Consider the following 25828-nt stretch of genomic DNA (forward strand, 5'->3'; position numbering starts at 1 on the left):
GGTTGGTGCTCCAGGTCGATTGTCTTCAGTCGCTTCAGTCGTCCCACCTGGGCCAGCACGTATGCTTCCTTCCCCTGGCTTCAAAGGACAGAGATCGAGGGAAGCAATATTACTCCAGCTGGTGAGCACTACGCCGCTAAGTCCGAGACAGCCACTGCACAGGGAGTACCCTAGACCGCGGTTAATCAATTAGTTTACGGCGAACATAACGACAGCGATAGGACGTAGCTAGCAGAGTGTTGTCCACGTAGCAACAAGGAACGTGACAATGGACAGCTTTCGATACAGCATGCACTGCACACAGCATGGATAGTTTCCTAATGGTTCAAATGGCTCTGAGCACTATGCGACTTTGCTTCTGAGGTCATCAGTCGCCTAGAACTTAGAACTAATTATACCTAACTAACCTAAGGCAGGATTCGAACCTGCGACCGTAGCGGTCGCTCGGTTCCAGACTGCAGCGCCTAGAACCGCACGGCCACTCCAGCCGGCCAGCATGGAAAGAAATGGACGAAATCCGTCTAGCTGACTAGCTGCGTACCTAAGTTTGGCGCTGTTGGCATTATTACACTTACTACAGAAAACTTTGACCCATGAAAAAACAGCAACGCGATCGGACTGCGATTGATGAACTATTAGGTATAAGCCACTTGTTTGTGGCGCAATTAAATTTGTAACCAATAAACATAGGACATAGGAGTGACTGACAAAGTACAGTAAGTACGGTAACTGAAAGAAATGCCCATGTGACGAACAGAAATGACACTTATTTTTGCAATCAGTAATTACTCTTAAGTCAATGCGATTCATAATGGCCCCATTGGCATTCCGAAACTGGGGGACGTAGTTCATAACGAGATGTGTGATCACCTTTGTCAGAAATACAAGCCTTGGAACTTGCTAGATTGTCAGCCATATTGTGAGTAACGAGCTCTTGTGGTGATGTGTGCCATTCCTCCAGCAGAACAGCTGACGAGTGTTGGATGGTAGTCGGTGCATGCCGACGTGCCACAATATGTCTGCCCAGGGCATCACGCATAATTTAGACCATTGACTGAATCGTGTACAAACATTTGAAGGTCAGTAGGCTCAAGAAACGTAACGCCTCCGCAAAACACAACACTTGGATAACAAACACAATCACATTCGACAAAGTTGGACGTACCCTCATATGGCGAGAGGAGGGAACCTTTGATGCATCCAGGAACACAGCGGAACGTGAATTGCTGTCGGCTGTGTTGACACACCCTATTAATAACCAAGTATCGCCATTTGTAGTGTCCAGGGTACCATCATGAAACGCGATGACTTCAGAGTGATTTCAGTTCGTCTTACTGTGTAAGCCTTTCAGTCACCTCTTGTACTATACTACAGAACTTCTTTCTACCTAGTATCCAATTCACATCGAGCTGTGTTACTTAAGATTGACGTATCATCCAAAAATTGCACACCGGTGTTTTCCCTTGGGTAGAAAAAATGGTAAGCAAATACCAGGAAATGGAAAAAACTAAATAAGTCAATAAATGAATAAAGATTGACGTTTTAGGCAACAGCATATTTTAAAATTGAATAAACGATGTCCAGAAATCTGGGGTGAGAAAATGTGTCTGAGGAAAAAAAAAAAGATTATGCAATTACCACACTTGAACAGAGAAAATTGATTTTGTGAAATGAATTGCCTCGTGGCCGTTATATTAGTGTAATTTACATTCACATCACGAAGTGATTCTGGAATATGAAATATAGTGGAAATAAGCAGATTGATTGCAATGAACAATTGCCAACAATTTAGTCACATCTACTTAATATTGTAGGTATACTGAGTAAAGTAAACGAAAGTCGGCATCTGTAATCCTTCAATGGTTCACCTTCATTGATTCTTAATAGTTCACCGTGTGTTACTCGTCCTGTCCGCAAGCTAGCTGCGTGCGATGACTGGGAGATTAACGTTCTAGTACAACTATATCACTGTAAGCCATAATAGTTTACTGATACACCTCTCATTTTTAGGAACGGTTGTAGGAATCCTGTTTAATCATATTGAAAGCCTGGCAGATGAAAGTAATTGAGGGAATCCGATCGAAATGGGAACTTGGTGTACAAAGCGTTTGGTGATTATCAACATTTTTCTAACAACTACCTTTTCAATATTTATACGTAGAAGACAGGTAGAACATCAGAATTGGTACATGCACTAGCTTTTACATGCCTGAGATACGTTGGACTATGTGTCGCTATAATTATCTTCATCCTACGTCACTGCTTATGATTGTATGTAATTGTGGATCAGGTGTGGTGTACAACTGTGACATGGACTTTGATCGATGTGACGCTCCTATGTCTGATTCTTTTGTTATTTGTGTTTATAGGCTCTGAGCACTATGGACTTAATATCTGAGGTCATCAGTCCCCTAGAACGTAAAACTACTTAAACCTAACTAACCTAAGGATATTACACGCATCCATGCCCGAAGCGGGATTCGAACCTGCGACCGTAGCGGTCGCGCGGTTCCAGACTGAAGCACCTAGAACCACTCGGCCACACCAGCCGGCTATGTTAATAGCACTGATGACATCTGCACTGTCAGTCGAAATCCAGATCTGTAATGCAATAAAAAAGACAAATGACATCACGAACGATTCTGACATTCTTTCTATCCAGGGTTATATCACATTCCTGGGGCACAGTCATTCCCATTGAATCAAAAGTGATTTATACGCATGTGTGTAAATATGGCACACAATAGAAAATAATGTCAAATAATACTAAATGAACATTCTATTGGTAGAGTATGCGTGTATTTGGTATATAAATTAGCCCTGTGATCTGGCATACACAAATTGCACCCTCCACAAAAACAATGAATAGGTAATTCCTTAACTACGAAATTGAACAAGATTTCAGTTAATTATACTGAACATCAGAACAAACACAAACAATATATATATATATATATATATATATATATATATATATATATATATATACCTTCTGTGTAATGTGTCAGGGTTTGATTCAAATAATAATGTCCCAGTATAAAATAATAATAGTCGTGATTGCTGAAATCTTAATACTGAAAGGTAGATAGTGCTACAAAGCGGTATTCATTTGCGTCTGTGGCTGCAGCTGAAAGCATATTCATAGGAAAATCTGCAAGTAAGAGTTCAAACTGAAGCTTGAAAATTACTGAAACTTGGTGAAAATGATTTGACTGCCCTAAGGTCCACCTCACTGTTGCAGTTAGATCTCGCCACATTAATCTGGATGAGGGAGGTGAAATGGCTGCAGAATCACTGGTTTGGTACCTACAACCTGTGCCTGCACATAAGTGCATCTCATCCGAAATGTATCGAAGTTCACAGCTCACGTGGTCGAAGAGCCGCTCATCTGCTCGACTGATGTCGTGTGGAGGAGAAGTCTGCAGAGCAAGCGCCTGCCCGTAAAGTAGGAGGTGAAGTGTTTCTTTTGTCTGCTTCCGAGAAGAAAGATTTAGGCTTTTGCGTTTTTGTTCTTTACATCGTTCATCTTTGAATATTCCGAGCACCGACAGGTAAAAATGTGCCTTAGAAGAAGTTGGTCTTCTCTATTCTCTTACCAAGATCAATCATGCAGTATAGTATGAAAATGTAAATCCATTTAATAGCTACTTTCAAACACTGACACTGACATACACCCCAACAGTCAGTAGCGATTAATTATTCTCATATGATTAGACATTTTAACTCTGATTTCATATTAGTAACAGGATAGTTTTGGGAGAAATAGTCTTGTAACATCACTTCCTTCCTGCTGAATTTTAAATTTATGCAGATGCAGTTGCACTCAAAACTTGTTACAGTGCACCAAAGGAATTTGATTTTTGAGTTGTTGGGATACTGTGCTCATTTGAGGTACCGTTTAGAATTAGGAGTGTTACAAGCCTAGACTCGATCATTGTAGTATATTACCCATTCAGTCTCTTTTGCTTAGCTGTTCTTAATTTCTTTTATCAAACATTGTAGGTGGTGTAGGAATAATGTCTCTTCCTTCCCCAATAACGTTGCAAGGTACATCAAAACTAAATGGTCAGTGTGCTTTCTCTTGGGCCACATTCTTGATCGATAAAAGTGGTCAGCAAACTTCTCAAATTACACAAGAATATCTTTCTATCACTTTGGGTACGAAGACAAAGTCTCATTGTTAATTTTGAGTAATGTGTATTTCTTTTTAAGTGTGAAACTGACAGCACGATTCATCTGGGCATCACATAATTGTTTGTTGGCAACTGCTTTTAGTCCCTACATGACAGCATCATTTGTATGCAAATAGTGTGGCTGTCACTCGTTTTTCCGTAGCGGCGGTGAGCCCTTGCTGTATAGTCAGGTGAGCGGTCAGTGACGCAACAGTGTGAGAAGTCGTCTTGTGTTGCGGCTCCCCTTTGTCGGTAGCCTTCCTGGAAGGTAGCGCTTTCAGCATGCTGTGGGCTGCCCCGGCCCTCGCACCCCAGCTGCCTGCCTGGCTGATCTGGCTTTGCATGCCCCATACCTTTGCCTCGCGGTATCTCTGGCCGTCGCGCTCTGTACTCATTCCAATCGTCTCGTTTCGTCAGCCATAAGCATCGTTCTCATGCATCTTCCCAGCGTGTGATGGTGACATCGTGACACAATTCACGTAAGTACAGGACAGTCCACAAATATAATTATTCTTCCTTTAAAGCCATTACAGTTGCTATTCTTGCGTCAGTATTCTCGTCTTCCAATAATCCCCTAATGAATTTTTTGAGGTAACAACTCAACTATACACATTTAAATATCATCTGTTTTCACACTCACATTACATCATTACATCTCAGTTCATTACAGTGATTATCTTTTAGTTATTTACAGTTATATTACTTCATACCATTTGTTTCACATAACGTTTCCAATAACATACCCATTAAAAACCTTTGGGTTGGGAGCTCAGATGAGGCTTATGTCCACAGCTAGTTTCTTGTCGAGTTATTAGTTTTTTGAAAGCACTAAGAACTATCGCAGATAGATCTACTAATACTCAGTAGCCATCTCTCTGTTACTCGTGCTTTTGCTGTACACTACCCTAAGACCACTGTGGCCACACTACATACATTACTAGATTGAGTTACTGTTTTCTTGCACTCTGATCCTTAAGTATGTTAGTTCCCCTCCTGATAAACTTAAATCGTCCACATTTCCGTCTCCTTTTCACCTCGTGATTCGTTCATTATTCATACCGTTGATATTCAATAATGCTCAAATATAATTTGGCTCTTTACACAAACATGAAGTTCACACTATGGCAGTACATTTTATTTCATACACTTTTCACCACTATGGATATTTACCTTACCTTTCTCCACTAGTTCCTTTTACCTTCATCCACATTTCACCAATTTTCGTGAGCCGTTTCTCGTGGATCCAAAAAATGAAACCCATTCCTTCCTTCAATGTGGGGCAAATTTACTATATTCACTGGTTTATCTTCTGCTTTCGTCAACGTTATTCTCAAAAGTGTAACTCTGTGTCTTGTCAGTGGTACATGGAGTTACATAAAACTGTCATATCACACTCTCATTAATTCGCAAAGTACTCATATAAACCGGCGTATCGAACTCTTGTTAATAATCGACACATGACAGCATTACTTCATGTCTGAGAAAAACCTTATACTGCGGTGTTCCTTCACATTTGCTAATTCTAAGCGTGCAGCGTTCCTTCATGTCTGCCAATAAATCATCATCAAGCTCCATGGCTGTATCGTATCTGACGAACCTATAAGAAATAAAATGCAACCAATGGACACATTTTCATCTGGCCAATACAGCCAACGATCTCTGTAATGCCTCTCTTCCCAGTATATCTTACAGCACGTACTCTGTTCCTTCTGATGACAATCGAACTCCGGCCATGCCAGAACATTCCTTTCACCACGACCTCGTAACTCTTATAATCTTCACAAGATCACTTCATTTAAGTGTCACAACTGCATCCTCGTATGGCAGATCTGAGACTGGATTCCGAGTCTCTGCTTTTTTCTTCAACGTCTCTCATTCTCTGAAGACATATGGGAAATGTGGTGGTTTCCATTCGACATGGCTTTACAAATTTTCTACTTCTATTACAGTGTTGTGAACAATTTTTAGGACTCAGTGGGACATGTCTAGGTACTGGGTCCTCTTAGATCTCTTCCATGATCGTAGCAAAACACAGAGTAAATACCATCTCTTTTCTTGATAACAGATGGCTCGTTTGTAATGTCTCCTCCACACATTTCATTCCACAAATTTTGTTTAGATTGGCCTCAAAATGTTTCTTCACCTTTCTGAGATTCCCAACACGTATTTCTTTCCCAGTTTTTTAACCCGAGTGTGTCGGTTTATAGGTCACCTTTCCTGTCGCTCTTATGTACTCCGAGCAATAGTACGTCAAAAAATTTCTTATTACCTTAAGTATCTTCATCACCGTTTGTGTACTCTACCCCTTCCCATGAGTCGGTCAGAGCGTAAGCCAAGTTATGAATTCGAAAATTCTTTTCTACCATATTGCGGTTTATATACCCTGTCTCGTCATCTTTGGATCCACTGCCCCATCCGTCCTTTCATTCGCCATCGTCTCTGGCATCTAATTAGCTTATCCTGTGCCAAGTTGCTGCGAACTAATCTGAAGTTCGGTCTCCCGAAGCCGGCTGTGAACCGTATCCAACTACCCAGGACGCACAGGTGGTAAGTTTCAATGGCGCCGCGGTTAGAAAGCATTATGCCGTGACATATTGATAAGTTTATTATTCTAGACATTTCTTCAACGTCAGTACAATTCGTACACGCCTACCAGATTCTCCCGTATCCCGATAACGTTTTATCCATTATCGCTCATTGTACTCACTAACCATGCCCCTGACTTTGACTCCTTCAAATTCCATTCCTCAACAAGAGCAATTATGCGGTCACGAATAGCTTGTTGACGTTGTGACTCGACTCAAAACGATGAGGCTTACGTATTTCGCTTTGATCATGTACAGTCATTGGATGTTATAGAATGAACTGTGTGCTCGCAGACCTAAATCACTGCGACATACTGTCAGTCTATTACAGGAAATATCATCAATACTGTGTGAACAATGCTCACATGTTATGTCAATGAGGAGTTTTTCACTTTAAAATTTCGACCCCACGGAGGTCATTCTCCACCTGAAGTAGTTCCCACTGATTTAAAACCAAAATTCCGTCCCATCTTTTGAGAGAAATTAAGTCACTCCATCCAAGTGGTTTTCATATAATGCAGTGGAGTGCTTCATTGATAACAAATCGTTGAACAAGTAGAATATAGCTTTTACGTTAGAAAGGTCTTCACATATAAAGCTTGCACGTTGCTGATTCAGCGGCAACTTATCTTGCATTATATCTATAGATATTATAAGCATATTGTAATAGCATAATAGATTGTGTACCTTCCCGGAAAAGATCTGAAATACCGACAAGATGAGTTTCCAGAAAATTTTGAAGTAATATTTTCTCGTCTGCACATTCCCATGGTACATACCCAAGTGCAGCAAGCTGCATTTCATTCACGTTAGTGCTGTACCGGACTTTAGCTCTGGCTAGGAGAGCATCTATAAATGAGATTATAAAACGGACATCAACAAAAGTAAAACAAGAATATTAGTTAATGCATTCAAAGCAAATCAGGCGATGCTTAGGTTATCACATTAGAAAATAAGACTGTAAGTACTACATGAGTTTTCTTGTTTGACCAGCTGTAGTATATCGATTAATACCTGCTACTGTAGTGTTATCTTGAAGCTGTGAGATAGGAGGACAGGCGTTCCAAGGCGCGGAAGCAGAGACTATGCTGAGAGCAGACGGAACTAGGAGAGATATTGTTACATGAAGTAAACTGTAAGGGGAGAGCCTTGCGAAAATGCAGACGCCCCCAGACGCGATCCCAGGTCGTTAGTTACTCTTCAAGGAATTAACACGTAACTTCATATGTCGTCTAGTCGCTGTGGTAGGTTGCCACCCTAGAACTTTGTAACCAACAGGCACGTACTATCGTATAAAGCCAGCTTGATACCATCCCTGAGAACAGCAAACTCAGTAGACTCACAAGGGTTAGAAAGAGAACGAGAACGCCAAAAACTGTTGACCCAGCAGTCCCTACTCCGGGGAGCCCGAGGGGCGGGGCTAAATGACGTGTAACAATAATGTTGCAAGCCTCAATTGGAAGAGCAGTTACGTTTCGCTTTCAGATGAACAGTGTTGATAGCAAATACGGACTTAGTGCAACTGCATTAACATCCCCGCCTTAGGAGCAGTAGAGGGGACCTAACTAAGCCGTGATTGGCAGGCACCTGCAAGGGACCTACGAGATTGGCTGGGTGGCTTTCAGTGGGAAGAACAGTTCTTCCACGCGACCCTTTAAAACCTCTAGATCCCGCATTTTGGCAGAGTTCTCAGGCAGACGATCTGGGGAACGAATCCGCGTCCGTGGACTCCAGCCTCGGTCCAGCTCCGCGTAAGTCTCCTCTCTCACTTGGAGTGCCTCAGTGAACAGTTTCTCATTCAGTACGTTTCCATTTCGAACTAAGTTGTTGCCTTAAGGTTCTGCTAGTGTTTGCTACTGTGATTAGCATCAACTCCTGGGACTTCTGCACTGGCTCTTGTTGTAACAGTGTTGTTGTTGTTGTTGTGGTCTTCAGTCCTGATACTGGTTTGATGCAGCTCTCCATGCTACTCTATCCTGTGCAAGCTTCTTCATCTCCCAGTACCTACTGAAACCTACATCCTTCTGCATCTGTTTAGTGTATTCATCTCTTGGTCTCCCTCTACGATTTTTATCAAATGGTTCAAATGGCTCTGAGCACTATAACATCTATGGTAATCAGTCCCCTAAAACTTAGAACTACTTAAACCTAACTAACCTAAGGACATCACACAACACCCAATCATCACGAGGCAGAGAAAATCCCTGACCCCGCCGGGAATCGAACCCGGGGAACCCGTGCCTGGGAAGCGAGAACGCTACCGCACGACCACGAGCTGCGGACTACGATTTGTACCCTCCACGCTGCCCTCCGATACCAAATACAGTGTTATTCATGCTTTTTATAACCATAGAACTAGCCTCCAGTGTATTAGTTAATCCTGTCTGGAATAAAGAACTATATCAAAACCCTGTTTGTCCAAGAATCTCCACCATGAGTTCCCTACCATCACCTGCATTTCTAGTAAATACCTGTACCAGTGTTGGCTCAGATAGAAGAAAACAATCAAATGCCTTCACTATGAATTGTCATTCTGCCTTCTGCTCTGTACCGCTCGGGAGCGCAGACTGACCAGTAACCCCTTTTTCCCCTCTCCCTCCTAAGTCAGGTGGGAGAATAAAATAACTGATGACTGGCGACATAAAGAGAAAGGAAAATGTAGATTGAGAACTGCAAGAAAGGTGTTTACGATAAAAGAGGCATATGTTTACACACAACACACACTATAGTCAAAAGTACACGGTCACTCCTATCTAATACAGAATTTACCAATAGACGTCCTAAGAGGCCTACCAACCCTAATAAAAGGAGCGGGGGGTGGTTCTGTGTTACAGGTAGAGAAGCAGAACCCGCAGAAAACGTTACTCACGAGAGATCAGTGACATAGAAATGTGGACTAGTCTCGATATCTCCCGAATAACAAATCTAGTAGCAACGTTTCATCTCCTTTCATCTGTGAAGTGGAAAGCTAAAGGAAAGACAACAGGAAGGCCCTCATGTACTGGAAAAGAAAAGAGGGTTTAGCGTCACTGTCCGGGAGGCCCCTTACGGGGCAGGTCCGGCCGCCTTCGTGCAGGTGTTATTACATTCAACGCCACATTTGGCGACCTGCGCGCCGGATGGAGACGAAATGATGATAAGGACGACACAATACCAAGTCCCCAAGCGGAGAAAATCTCTGACCCAGCCGGGAATCGAACCCGGGACCCTTAGGACAGCAGTCCATTACGCTAACCCTTTTTTTAAAAAAATTCCCATTTCGTTCGCTTTCGTTCGTTGTATGAGCTCGGGGCGGACGTCGTAAGACAACCGTTTAAGTTCGTCTTTGATCGGTTAACTCAGTTCTTTTATTACAGAGGGCAGCTAACCCTCTGACCGAACACCGTGCCGGCACCATTCAGCTATCTGGGCGGACACCTCACGTACTGACTGAAAGGGACTGTCGAGTATATGTTCTGGCCCTACGTTAGAAATATGGTTCAAATTTTGGCTGTTCGGAGCGATTATGAGATTCAAATCGCATTTACGGTCAATACTGTCAGTAAATATCTCTTATTTTTATGTAATTAAGGCTTAAAATCATTAAATATGAAGATTTGGTCACATGACCGAAAACGCTCTGTTATTGGTTGACACTCTGGGGGCGTCACAGACTTGGAGTAAGACGAAAACATCAGTGTTACTATATTTTAAGTACTTTTTCTGCAAATACTTTGGCTATTTAGTGATGGAAAACACATTTACAACTCTTAAGTAGCAAAGGAAAGAAATTTTATGAACGCTGATGCCGGAAACCATACGAAATTGGTGAGTTTATGCTCTACTCATTTAGAGCTGCGATTTGTGCAAGGACGGACATTCTTTTCCCTGGTCGCTGCAACACGATTAAACCCGCTCGAGATAAAGGAATTGCGGAACTTTTGCAAAAAGATTTTATATGTAATATGAATATAGCATTAGCAATAACTCGTTGCAGTAGCTGTTTCGGTGGTGGGGTATACTGTGCATAGCATCACATTAATCTTAGTCTGAGAAATGGGCAACTGGGGGTAGCTGCATCTGCACTGATTAGAAAGAATTATCTTTCTCGGAAAACATTGCTAGTATTGAAGATATCACCATACTCCCACAGTACAACAAGGTTTAGAAACATGAGGTGTTGTATGTGGAGAGATATAAAGCATGGACAACATGCAGTAAAATAAACGTAAGGGCTGTGGTACTTGTGAGGGTAAATTAACGTCATTTGGTTGAATCAAACCTAACTTCATGTTATGTAAGATGATGAAACTTCCAAATCTTAAACTATAAGGATCCTAGCTGGACAGTACAGAGATAAAAAACAGTCTTTCTCATAAGCTAAAGAGAGTGTGGTCACATTAACTAGAACATATCTTTTTGAATATGTCGTGTGTGAACAGCTATTGCAAATATAAGCTTATGTCAACGCCAAGGAAAACACAAAAACACTCTGTTTCTAATCGGCGCGGCGAAGTTTTGTAACTGCGATTTGATTTTCGTATGAAAGTGTTGTCGATCTGTTTCATAAATACGTTATAATGTTACCGCACGTTAGATTCTAACCAGGGACCTATGAATATCATCTTTTAATATTCGACAGTCCACCCCACTACCAACCGACCTTATGTCAACGCCAAGGAAAACACAAAAACACTCTGTTTCTAATCGGCGCGGCGAAGTTTGGTAACTGCGATTTGATTTTCGTATGAAAGTGTTGTCGATCTGTTTCATAAATACGTTATAATGTTACCGCACGTTAGATTCTAACCAGGGACCTATGAATATCATCTTTTAATATTCGACAGTCCACCCCACTACCAACCGAGCTTATGTCAACGCCAAGGAAAACACAAAAACACTCTGTTTCTAATCGGCGCGGCGAAGTTTTGTAACTGCGATTTGATTTTCGTATGAAAGTGTTGTCGATCTGTTTCATAAATACGTTATAATGTTACCGCACGTTAGATTCTAACCAGGGACCTATGAATATCATCTTTTAATATTCGACAGTCCACCCCACTACCAACCGAGTTACCAATGATGCACAGAGAAACGTGTATAACGACAATTTTCAAGAAGAGTTTCATTCCGTCGCCTGACGCTATCTTTTGTAGCAGAGGGAAAGCGTATCTGGGAGGTAAACTAATGTTAGCTGCAGAGTGCAAGACATTTTTCATTCAGTAAGGGAACTAGGGCATCGACGTGATGGCATTTTGCCGGCACAGTGCAACCAATTTCTACGCATCTTCTCACACTCTGATACATTCAAAAACAATTTTTCAAGAGTTTTCATGCACGTATTTGGACAGTGTGTTACTACATAGTATTTGTAATCCATGATCCGAAGCATAAATTTCATAACATCACTGTGAAATACGCACATCAAAAAATGTTTTGCATCACCTCATTTCCGAGAGTTCCGGAACCTGTACAATACATTGGAATAGAGATTAACATAACATCATTTCTAACCTTTTTACTGCTAATGGAAACCACGCGTTACGTGTTGTACCACAATACAGCAAGACCTTCAGACGTGGTGGTTCAGACTGATGTACACACCGGTACTTCTAATATCCAATAGCACGTCCTCTTGCACTGATACATGACTGAATTCGTCATGGCATACTATCCACAAGTTCATCAAGGCACTGGTGGACCAGATTGTTCCGCTCCCTAACGGCGATACTGCGTAGATCTCTCAAACTGGTTGGTGAGTCGTGTCGTTCATAAACAGCCCTTTTCAATCTATCCCAGGCATGTTCGATGGGGTTAAGGTCTGGACAACTTGCTGGACATTTGTTAAGCGATGTTGTTGTACTGAAGGAAGTCATTCACGAGATTTGCACGATGGGGCTCAAATTGTCGTCCATGAAGACGAATGCCTCGCCAATATGCTGCCGATATGGTTGCACCATCGATCGGAGTATGGCGTTCACGTATCGTACAGCCGTCACAGCGTCTTCCATGACAACCAGCGGCGTATGTTGGCCCCACGTAATGCCTCCCCAAAACAGCTGGGAACCTCCATGTACCTGCACTCGCCAAACAGTGTTTCTAAGGCTTTCAGCCTGACCGCGTTGCCTCAAAACACGTCTCCGACGATTGTGTGGTAGACGGCATATACGACACTCATCGGTGAAGAGAACGTGATGCCAGTTCTGAGCGTTCCATTCGGCAAGTTGTTGCGCCCATGTGTAGCGCGCTGCATGGTGTCGGTCTTGCAAAGATGGACCTCGCCATGGATGTCGGGAGTGAAGTTGCGCATCATACAGCCTATTGCACACAGTCTGTCGTAACACGACGTCCTGTGGCTGCTCGGAAAGCGTTATTCAACATTGTTGCATTGCTGTCAGCGTCCGTCCGAGCCATAATGCGTAAGTAGCGATTATCCACTGCAGTATTATCCCTTGGGCGGCCTGATTGAGGCATGTCATTAACAGTACCTGTCTCTCTGTATATTCTCCATGTTGGAACAACATCGCTTTAGTTTTCTCCGAGACACCTGGACACGTCCCTTATTGAGAGCACCTTCTGGCACAAAGTAACAACGCGGACTGCGATCGACCCGCGGTATTGACCGTCTAGGCACGGTTGAACTACAACAACACGAGCCGTGTACCTCCTTCCTGGTCGAATGACTGGAACTGATATGCTGTCGGAACCCCTCCATCTAGTAGGCGCTGCTCATGCATGATTGTTTAAATCTTTGGGCGGATATAGTGACATCTCTGAAAAGTCAAAGGGACTGTGTCTGTGATACAATATCCCAAGTCAGAGACTATCTTCAGGAGTTCTGGGAACTGGGGTGATGCAAAACTTTTTTTGATGTGTGTAGCTTTATGACAGTAGGAGAAGCGAGGTAACCAGTGACGTCACAGGCATCACATGAGTCTAATATAGAGTTTTAGCGGGCTTTATAATTATTTAGATTGTATTTCAGTCCTTATAAAGGAATTCTGAAATTCAAGAAGGGAAAAAGCACGTTATGAGCCAAAAATGATATAATTTGCCATTTAAGATGATTTCCAGAAAACACTCAAATAATGTTTTGCGTAGGGTTGAAGTAGAGAATTGGTGAAATCAGCGGATGTCATCGCTCGTGCTTTGCAGACTGCCATCTGCAATCCAGCTGGCTCACTGAGTGTACGTTAGTAGTTAAAAAGAGTGAGGTGCAACGGTCGACTGGCTCCCATGAACCACACATTACTGTATTTGTGCTGAACGACGCTTGTAATCATAGTACGGAACAAGATTGCATAGTGGATGAAGGGAAGCGAATTATTTTGAATTATGAATCACGTTATATCCTGTGGCAAACGGTGGAATGGCTAGAAACGTTACCAGCCTTCATGTGTGGTACATACAGTAATGTACATAGTATTGCGGTGTGGAGGTGGTTCTCGCGGTTAGGATGTAGCACCCTTACTGTGTTTAAGTAAATGTTACATGAGGAACTGTATGAACAGATTTAACAGCATTGTGTACTGTGTACAGTAGAGGAAGACGGTGGAGACGGTGATTAAAGGAGAAGGTAATGCAATAGTTTGTGTACAATGCCGTTAATGAAACAGACTCATCTGCCCAGAGTTCCGACATGAATCCACTGGAACATCTTTGAAATGAGTCAGAATGTCGACTAAGCTCCAGACCCAGCGTCCAAAACAATCACATTCTTTAGTTTCGACTCATGAGGAACAGTGGGCTACCATTCCTCTACATTGGGGCACCTCAATGCAAGTGTCCACAGCAGAGATCAAGTCTCTATAAAGGCGAGATGGACACACTCCAAATTAATGTCTACTAAAAGATGTCTGTCTGCGATAGATCAAGCAGTGTATAAATTCAAGTTTTAGAAATTCATTAATTGAATGGTCACTCGGCGCTTGAGAGCAAATGAAATAATTATTAAATAAGAAGTATTATGCATTAGTCCAAAAAAATTATTTTTTATTTGGTTACACACCGGCACAATACACACAATTTGCTTAAGAATACTGGGAACATGTATTCTTTTTAATGTTTTAGGGATTTTCCGAAATAATTTACCTGGTCTGTAGCCGTATGTGGATATCGTACGCGAACAATAAATAGTATGAAGGTTTCCACACGTAACACAGCACAATCCATAGATTAGATGGGTACATCGAATAATTATTGAATGGATACTAAATCGAGTAGGGGGAGGAGAGTAGTTTATGTCTCCTTTTGACCTAAAGGTCGTGAAGAGATTCATCAGTCTTCGGACTGAAGAAACAAACAACATCCTTGTGTCAGTACACGTTACTACCTTCCATATACACTCATAAGTTAAGGATAATTGCAGAATGTGGTGCCACCCAACGTGGAACTACACAAGACTGGCGCTAATAGCATAGGCACTTAGGGAACACAAAAGTCACAGATCTGTAAGTCCATGGTTTTGGTGATAAGCTGAGAAAACCGCCCCGAAACACATGTGCTACAAAACGCCACTGTTTTCTGCGCATGTACCCCGACATCAATATGGGATATGATCACCATGCACACGTACACAGGCCGCACAACGGAATGGCATGCTCTGGATCAGGTAGTCGAGCAGCTATTGGGGTATAGCCTCCCATTCTTGCACATGTGCCTTTCGGAGCACCTGAAGTGCCCTAGGGGTTTGACGACGTCCTCCGATACGTCGACCGAGAGCATCTCATACGTGCTCGATGGGTTTCAGGTCTGGAGAACAGGCAGGCCACCCCATTCGCCTGATGTCATCTGTTTCAATGTACTCCTCCACTATGGAAGCTCGGGAAGGGGGGGGGGGGGGGTCAGCGTTATCGTCTGTCAGGAGCACCCATTGCACCCCTGAAAAGGCGGACATATTGGTGCAAAATGACGTCCCGATGCACCTGACCTGTTACAGTTCCTCTGTCAAAGACATGCAGCGGTGTACGTGCACCAATTATAATCCCACCCCACACCATCAAACAAAGACCGCCATACAGGTCCCTTTCAAGGACGTTAGGGGGTTGGTATCTGGTTCCTGGTTCACGTCAAATGAAAATCCGGCGGGAATCACTGTTCAGACTATACCTGGACTCGTCCATGAACATAACCTTGGACCACTGTTCCAATGAACGTGTAATGTGCTCTTGACACCATGCTTTATGGGCTCTCCTGTGACCAGTGGTCAGTGGAATGCACCTAGCAGGCCTCCGAGCGAATAAACCATGTCTGTTCAGTCGTCTGTAGACTGTGTGTCTGGAGACAACTGTTCCAATGGCTGCTGTAAGGTCCCGAGCAAGTTTACTGCAGTACTCCGTGGCCGTCTGGGGGCAATGATGGTGAGATATCGGTCTTCTTGTGGTGTTGTACACTGTGGACGTCCCGTACTGTAGCGCCTGGGCACGTTTCCTGTCTGCTAGGATCGTTGCCACAATCTTGAGATCACTTTTTGTGGCGCATGGGTGGCCCGTGCTACGACCTGCTGTGTTTGACCAGCCTCCAGTCGCCCTAGTCTTCTACCCCTAATAACGTCATAAATATGGGTTCTTTGAGCCATTTTCAACACACAGTCACCTTTAGCACGTCAAAGAACGTCTGCACACTTACTCGCTGCACCGTACTGTGACATGCACCAACACGCCTCTGTTCGTGTGGACTGCTGCCAGCGCCACCGTGCGACGACCGCGGGTCAAATTCACCGCATAGTCATACACCGAGGTGATTTAAACCCGCAAACCGCCCACCAGAGCGTTATTTCACCATGTTCCAGCATTATTCTTAATTTATGAGCATGAGTGTAGATCTCTGTCATGTAAAGTAATATCAGATAAATTTTGGTTAATTTATTAATTTCATGGCACCTCCCTTTAATAAAAATGAAGTTTGAATATAATTAAATGTTATTCAGTTAGAACGTCAAGTTGGGCAATAATTTAGTTCTTGGACCTATACAAAAATCTCCAGGAAGAATAGTTACCCGTGTTAAAAAAATACCCGGATACCTGGAATTAATACGTGACTGAACTAAAAATGTTCATCTGCTTCAGGAGCCTCTCATGAAAAAACTGAACACAAAACGTTAATTGAAACACTAATAACTTGCCTCATCTTCAAGCAGCAAATCAAAAGATGCAAAATATCCTAAACTAACGACATTAAATTAGTACAATGTCATATTAATTTTCTCTGCAAATTAAATCATTGATCACCGAACGAAAAATACAATATATTTTCAGGCAGTATTTCAGGCACTGTTTCTTGTAGAAATAACTTCCTAACAAAATTTGACGAATATTTACCTTACCCGCTGTAGCCTCGGTACAGCTACAAGGCGTCATGTCACAACGAAGAAAATACAACGACGGACAATGTCCTAATTTCCTTTGAGTTTGCGTGACAAAGGCGGGTTGTGTACGCTGTGTCACTTACGTCTTTAGTGCACGTCTCCAGCGCATTCACATCTTCCTCCTGAGTACTGATATCCCTGTAAAGTGAAGCTGGATGGTGGCTACGACATTTGTTGTGCCACAATTTTTTCCAAGCTCATTAATTAAATGTTTTTTTTATATATTTTTGATAACAAAGTAAAGCAGACTGTCAAGAAATTACAAAATGGATTTCTGTACGAATTTCGATAGCCAAAAAAGAAGCGGAAAATGGACAAACGGGGAATGAAATGGAGCAACTTGAGGTTTATTTCTCCAAACAAATATTTAATTTCTCGAAAGAAATTAGATTGTTGTAAAAATAACCAGTGATCTGTGGAAATATTAAAATGTTTCAGGACCAGCTGCTGCTAGATACGTAAATGAAGTGTCAGAAAGTGAATGTCATCAAGGCTTAGATATTTTGCACATAAAAAGTGACATTAGTGTGATGTTTAATTGTAGACATGGCTTTCTCCGAAGTAAGCATCAAATTCAGGAGACTTTGTGAAAAGAAGATGCCAGAAAAACTAATGATGTGTCTGAAAGGTCACGTTTTCTGAACAACACTTGAAATTAAATAGTAAATAAAACCTACATGTTTGTTTATTGTTTTGTGATATGATTTGTCGAAGTGTAAGAAACAATACAGAGAAGAGAAACATTGGACGTGTCATGGAACGAAGTCCTAAAGCATTTACAACAAATGAGCAACCGAGTCAGAATTTAAAGTTCATTGTCTTACTTACAATCTTTGTATTTTAATGATCTTTACAGGACATTTATCTGTTGGATTACGTAGCTCGTGTAGTATGCTATTGTGTGGCGTTGAGATACTTCTACCATCTACGTTCGAACTCGTGAAAAAGTGTGGACAACTTTTCAGTCTCAATTTTTTTTCAAAATGATGAAGACAGAGAATGTTGATTCTCAATCGGCACCTCGTTTGCTGTATACGATTTCGAGAGTCTTGCTAAGGCTCTGAAAATGTTGGTACAGTTTATTTTATTTCATCTTTTCGCCCAAATCGTTCAACAAAATAGTACAGAATTAGTTCCTATACTATTTTTTATTCATTTGTCGCCCTTCTCTCGTCATTCATCAACAGTTTAACATCCAATGTATTAGTTACAGTTTTGAAATTAGCATCTTAAAAGAGGATTTCGACTAAACGTCCCAATTTACGGTACATGTAAGATTTGCTTGGAATGAAAGTTACAGAACTTGGAGTTTCTGATAAAACTGGTCACGGTGAAATAAAATCCACTAACCGTTCTTGAGCAACATAAAAAGACTTATTTCCCAGTTAAAAACTCAAAACGCAGAAATGCGCTACCAAATAGCTATACGAAGATGTATAAACGTCAAATGATATAAACACTTTCAAATGACTCTGAGCGCTATGGGACTTAATTTCTGAGGTCATCAGTCCCCTAGAACTCTGAACTACTTAAACCTAACCAACCTTAGGACATCACACACATCCATGGCGGAGGCAGGATTCGAACGTGCGACCATTGTGGTCACGCGGTTTCAGACTGAAGCGCCTAGAACCGCTCGGCCACCCCGGCCACCGCTTATGTGATTTCTGTGATTATTATGAACTTCTTAAAAGGATTAAATGATTAACAATTACTTGTATTTTGGATTTGTAACGTTATTTCCAAAGATGATTTACCATTCATAGATCGATGTACAATACTATTTTCTTTGCTACTTGTTCTTGTAGATAGATCTGGGTTCTTGTTCAGTACGAGTATGAAGTACGAGTTATGCATGTGTTGAGTTAGCATGGCGGTTGAACTTAACAGTATTCTGAAGTGAAATAACTTAAAATTACAGCTATGTGATAACAGAAAATTAACCAGTGTTCACATCATTTAATAAAATGAAGCAGAGCACCCCTAGACCAGTAAACGAAGTTGCATTTCGTAATGTGGTATGAACATGAACATGAACTTCCGACAACAGCGAAGAACATTAGCAGGTGAGTACCATGAAAACTGCATCTTTATTGTACCGTTGCCACATTCCTCTGCAGTGTGCCTCTATCTCAGCGAGCCTGGTGCTGTGAAATTGTGACTTGTCGCCTAAACTTAAACTTACTTGAAAATAAATTAATCGACTCTGGGTTGTAAGAGGATGGTGACAGAGACTTCCGGATGTACAAGCGTTTATAAAAAAGAATGGTACTTTTGGTGCGGTTAGGGTGATGCATTAGCCTGTAATTTTAGGTCAGATTCCAGTCTGTGGCTGGGAAAGTCAGTGTGCCGAACGGTATCCCGAGGGTTGTTGTATCGAATCGCTATGCGGAAGCTTAGCTTTTTAATTTAAGTTTTACATTATACTTCAAGTAAACGCCCAGTGTATTGTATTCATCAATATTTTCATGGGAAGCATGAAAAGAAACGGCAAGGGAAATTTTCCAATAAGAGAGTGTAAGGTCAAGGGAAATTTTGCAATAAGAGAGTATAAGGTGTACACGATAATTTGGAATATAAAATTAGATTGCTTTATTATCTAGCAACTGATGATTTATACGTGCTGGAGTAAAATTCATCGTAAAAAAAAGAAAAACAGCAATACTCTCACCACATTGCACACATTATAAACACCACAATTTTTCAATTACTTTGTTGTTTTAAAGTATCAGTAAAAAACAAAATCCGTTTTACTCATAAAAGATTCTCTTTCATCGCACAGTTTGGGAACAAATAATGCGTAACGCTTTATTTCGCCAAATTTTGTTGAGGAAAACTGGTGAGGAACAAAAAACGTGTTTTCATGCAATCTCCTCGGGATCTGATTTGTTTTTGTCGCTCTGGGCGATAACAGCAGTTTTGAAACTTTTTGATCAAATTCATTACCTGACAGTAGATGTAGGTATGGAAGGGTTGCGGTAAGTGAGTGCGTTTTGATGAGAACCAGTTTAGTAGCGCCCGAAGGCAATCTTTGATAAATCTCGTCGTATTATTGTCGGTTTCTTTGTCTCGCCACGGGGCAGTTAACAGGATACATTTGTCGTCTTGCACGAACAGCTTTATCATAACAGACAAAACATTTTTGTTACAGGCTGTTGTAAGCTTCAGAAATTGCGATGATGTAATGATATTTCTAAATTTTGCTGCGATCTCATCCAACGTCTTATGAATCCTCGATCCAGAATTTCTCTTCAACTTTGCTTTTCATGCCTCTTATGAAAATACTAATGAATACAATATAGTGAGCACAACTTCAGGTTATTTGCCGTTTAAGTAATGTAAAACTTGAGAATAATAGAAAGGATTCTGCGTAGGCACTGGAACCCACGTCCCTCGGAGTACCGTTTTATACTCTCTCCTTTGCACCAAATCTCCATGGGGACCACGCTGATACAAATGGCTCATGTCTCAGATAAATCTCGCCAAAAAGTGCTATTTTTTCTAATCACTTGCCCATCTAGAGCAGCAACTTTTGTCTCTTTCGTTTCTGTCCAAACCCTGAATATACCGTGAATGTGGACGATTTCGATGATGACGGGGGATTAAAAAAAAGGTATGTAACCTGACCGTTGCAATTCGGATATAGACTGGACCAGTGGTTTCCACCCCTTCTGCGACCATTATTCCTGAACGTGATCAGATGATATCCAATACCCCGATCAAAGTTTGTGACCTAACTAAAAATTAAATTGGAACTAACTGACAATCGTCTTTCAAGATGAAAAATGATTTTCAATTTTTATTTAATGTTCAAACAATTGGAACTCATATGTTTTCTACAAATCTCAGTGCACCAAGAAAAATTTTTATTCAAATTTTTTTCTTTTAGTTTCCATTGTCACCGCAGTCGAAGGTGTATGTTTACACCTGTATCCTGTGAATGGAATCGGTGTTCTTAAGAATTTTTCCAGTATTAGTAGCTACTAATCACCTGTCCAAAAAATAGCTAGTAATCTCCGAACTTTCGCTAGATTATTATATGTTCCGTTTCAAGGAAATCTATTTGGAATGTGTTACCTTTTCGAAGTGCAAGAAATAGTCCTTTCGCACGAATTTCGTTGTCTGAAAATATTCCGTCTGTCACAGAGTGTGATTTTAGAACCCAGATATTTAATTGGCACTTTTATTCCACATCAGCAAAATAGTGGCTATTAGAATTTATGGATTACGACTAGTGATAAATGCTACCACTGGATGAACAGAAGAAGAAATAAATTTTATGCACATTAACTGGAGCGGCGAGTGAAAATTTGTACCACGTCCGGGAATCGAACCTAGGACTCGTGCTGACTACGCTGGTGCGTTAGCCACTGAACCATCTTGGCACTTCCATTCGCACAACTGCACGGATTACCCTGGCACGCCTCCTTCCTCAATCCAAATTCTCACTGCCACCCCAATCTACTTTAGATTCCCTCTTAAACACGAACAGAATTTCAATGATCGAAAACAAGTTTGACATCCAAGCTGAATCCCACTTGCAGGATTTATACTAATGAAATGACAATTGCAGAGACTTTACCGGTTTCAAAGAGATATGAGTTTATAAATGTAGGCTGAAGTGGCAAGTTGCCACTAAGCCGTATTCACACAGCTGCGTGGATTGTATTGATATGCCTTCCTCCTCGATCCAAATTTTCACTGCAGCCCAGTCTACCTTAAATTCCGTTTTAAAGTCCGCCTTCTTAGCTGAGTGGCAATATGCTTGCCTCACGTGCAGTGGGACCGGGTTCGATTCTCGGGCGGGTTGGAGATTTTCTCCGCTCATGAACTGGGGTTTGTGTTGTCCTCATCATCACTTTATGCTCATCACCGGCACGCAAGTCGGCCAGTGTAGCGTCGACTGAAATAAGACTTGCCCTCGGCTGCCGAAGTAGGGCCTCCCGGCCAACAATACCACACAATCACTTCATTTTTTCCCCCTTACACGCGAACAAGACTGTCGAGGTTCTCCGTGTTCTGGAATAGCATCTCAGCATCTGACGCAGATGCACCTGCGTTGAGGTTGTTTATGCCATTTACTTTCGATGCTCAGGTGCTATTCCGGATCATGGTGATCTTTGGAAATTCTGTTCGTATTCAAGGGTGACTTTAAAGTAGCCTGGGGTGGCAGTCACGATTTGGATAGAGAAGGGAGGTGTGCCAGGGTAATACCAGCAGCTGTGTGAATCACTGTGCTGAGGTGGTTTAGTCGGCAACGCACCTGGATGATAAGCGGGAAACTCTGGTTCGATTTCTGAACTTGAACTTGTTAAAAATTTTTACCCGCCACGTCACTACATGTACTCTCATCTATATGAGGCCAGTAAAGTCCCTGAAATGGGGACATTTCATTTGTAAAAGAAATAAACGGAAAAGTTAGAATGGTCTCCAGTTCTCACAACTATTTATAGCGAATCCTGGCTTTTAACATGAAAACCATTCTGACTTCGATGGCTAGTCAGCAACGCATGGGCAGAGGCATCTGCGTCTTACTGGGAAAGACAGGAAAGCAAACAAACGGTTTAGGGAACAGATTGTTGTCAAAAACATAATTGTGATATGCAAAAAGTGTGAGGTGGGGTGGAAGTAGTTAGGAAAGAGGATGGTGATACGTGTTACAAACCGGACACAATAGGAAGGACCAGACCCCTTTGCTTTTTTCTTTTATCACTCGTTTATTACATCAGAGAAATACACATTTTAAGACAAAATTTAAGTACATGATATATTGCTCCCAGTAAAGGTTAACATAAGCAGTGACAAAACTTAGTTCTCTGAAGGGTTTCTGCTGGCAAAAAATTTTAAGGAGGCAAAGTAAGGTTCATATCAATTTAGCTCGAACACGTAGCTAGTGATTGAATCACGACACAGCCACTTTAACAATTTCGGCAACAAATAAATAGCGTGAATGTGTACTCACAGTAACCAACTATACAACAGCCTTGCCATTGAATAAGTAGCAGGGCATTTGGGACGAATTAGCAACACCCACCAACTAGGGGAGTTAATACCAACAGTCTTTAAATGTTTTACTCCCCATTAAATAAACAAATATACGGTAATTAAATGAATAACAAATGAAACACACTACGCTCCACTCACACTCCTCAGGGGAAGCCAAGCCAAAATGAAGATTCCATTAACTGACTAGCGCTGAAGTCACACTAAAGCTCATTTCTGTGGTCCCAGACACACATGTGGCAAACTGATACAAGACAAGATTTTGAAGGGAGCACATCAGTAAAACCAATAGTGGAGCTAACTCGAGCCACTGGAAATTAAGGTACTAGACCGGGGCACTAGGTGGTGTACAATGAGATTGCCTTAGTGCTATACTGCACTCCAAAATATCAATTCAAATGGCCAATTCAAAATTAAGTACACATAAACCAGCGTTAATTAACGAGGAGTGACACTGGGTCGCTCGAAGGATTGACAACACTTAATTGAAAAGACAAATGCCGGAGGCTGCAGTAACATCAAACACCCTCTCTGAGTTTTAACCAGGAGTCACTTCCCGCTATACAAGCAAACATTTAACCGAGCACAAGGGAGGAACCCCAAAGAGAAAATTCAAATAAAACCCCCAACTATTTAAATTTAAAAGAATTAGCTCTCCCCAAAGGTAGTGTAAACGCTAAGGCCTCACTTAAGACGAGTGCCACGGCTCAGATGGTACGTGGACAGAGGAAATTCTATCATGTATTCCAAGAAATAACCAAAGACTGAGAAAAACTAACGGAATGTAGACGGCAATAGAAGATAATCAGGAGCCGCAGGGTTTCGTGTCGCTCAAAGTCGCAATGCATAGAAATATCCAGAGGCGGCTTTTATCGAGCAGTGGATGTCAAATTGCTGGTGATAGTGATGCTCCTATAGTGTATCATAATAGAGACTGCTTTGAAAAAATCGTTTTGAGTGGTCACTGCATCATCAATGAAATGAATTCAGTTTGGTTCTGTCACTCAGGAAGTTTCATATTACCCTTCAGGGGGTAATTAATCGTAGGATGCGAACCTCTGGACTAGACGTTTCGACGAAATAGCCGTGAGCAAAGAACTCTATATATAAATCCCAGAGTTAATCAGTTAACGGAGCGGCCCCTGCGAGTTATGACAGGAGAAGTAATCTGGGAATGCGGAATAGCCCAGTGGAGCCGCCCCCTTGTCTTGTCCTGGCAGGTGCAGGTGGGGGCGGCTTTCAGTTTTAAATTCCGGCGCCAGGCAGCGCTGGCGACGCGGCCTCCCCGCGCTCTGCACGTAATTAAAAGTTGGTCGCCAGGTCGGCTGCTTTGCTGCTTTGCGAGAGGCGCGCCGCCCCCACTTTGACCCCTCCCTGTAATCAGGCGTCTTTGACCGCGCCGCAGCCGAGCTTAAAAAAAAAAAAAATGAAGAAGAGGGCGGAGCAGTGTAAGCGAGCCAGCCCTAATGTCGACCAGCACTATGGATCGCCTAGCCCTGGCGTCTGTGGGAAGGAATTTTGTTAAGTCGAGCATTCCCGCGAATAAAATCTGTCTCGTCTCGTTGTCCACGGTTGTATTGTGGGGCAGGAAAGTGCTTCGGACAGCTTAAAGACTACGATTCCTCCATCTCTCTCTCTCTCTCTCTCTCTCTCTCTCTCCATCTCTCTCTTTCGCTCTCTCCCAGAACGTTCATCCCGTCGTCCGGGATCCTATGTTTTGTGTTTGACGATTTGATAAATTCACCGTGGGGTTCTGCAGTCTGGAACGGAGAGACCGCTACGGTCGCAGGTTCGAATCCGGCCTCGGGCATGGATGTGTGCCATGTCCTTAGGTTATTTAGGTTTAACTAGTTCTAAGTTCTAGGGGACTAATGACCTCAGGAGTGGAGCCCCATAGTGGTTGGAGCCATTTGAACCATTTGATAAATTCATCTTGTATGATTCTTAGTTAGACTTGTTAATTGCCACCCGTCTTGCCGCTACAACCATCAGTTACCCTGAGGGAGAGAACTTTGTGCACCATCTATATCTGAATCGTGTAAGCTTTTTTTATGTACTATCGTAGGAGGCACGTACAAGTTTTCAGAGTAGTTAATTATTAAAAATTCAAGCATGTAGCAATATACCAACTAACATCTCATTCCTGTACATCACAGTTAATATGTATCCCCTGCACTCGCTGCCATTACGATACCACAAAAAAAATTTTGCTTGTGAGAAGATCCCGATACACCTCTAACACGCGATCTGTTGTTGTTGTGGTCTTCAGTCCGAAGGCTGGTTTGACGCAGTTCTCCATGCTACTCTATCCTTTGCGGCTCCGAATAACTACTGTATCCTAAATCTTTCTCAATCTGCTTAATGTATTCAACAGACGGCAGTCTGTTGCTAAGGTAGAATAGTCAAAATTTCTGGGTGTGTGCATTGATGAGAAATTGAATTGGAAGAAACACATCGATGATCTGCTGAAACGGTTAGGTTCAGCTACTTTCGCTATTAGGGTTATTGGAAATTTTGGTGATTAACACATCAGTAAATTTGCCTGCTATGCATATTTTCATTTACTGCTCTCATATGGCATCATATTTTGGGGCAATTCGTCATTAAGAGAGAAAGTATTCCTTGCACAAAAGCGTGTAATCAGAATAATAGCTGGAGCCCACCCAAGATCACCTTGCAGACATTTATTCAAAGAACTCCAGACATTCACAGTACCTTCACAA

The sequence above is a fragment of the Schistocerca serialis genome, chromosome 5 (genome assembly GCF_023864345.2).
Source record: "Schistocerca serialis cubense isolate TAMUIC-IGC-003099 chromosome 5, iqSchSeri2.2, whole genome shotgun sequence".
In the NCBI taxonomy this organism is placed as follows: Eukaryota; Metazoa; Arthropoda; class Insecta; order Orthoptera; family Acrididae; genus Schistocerca; species Schistocerca serialis.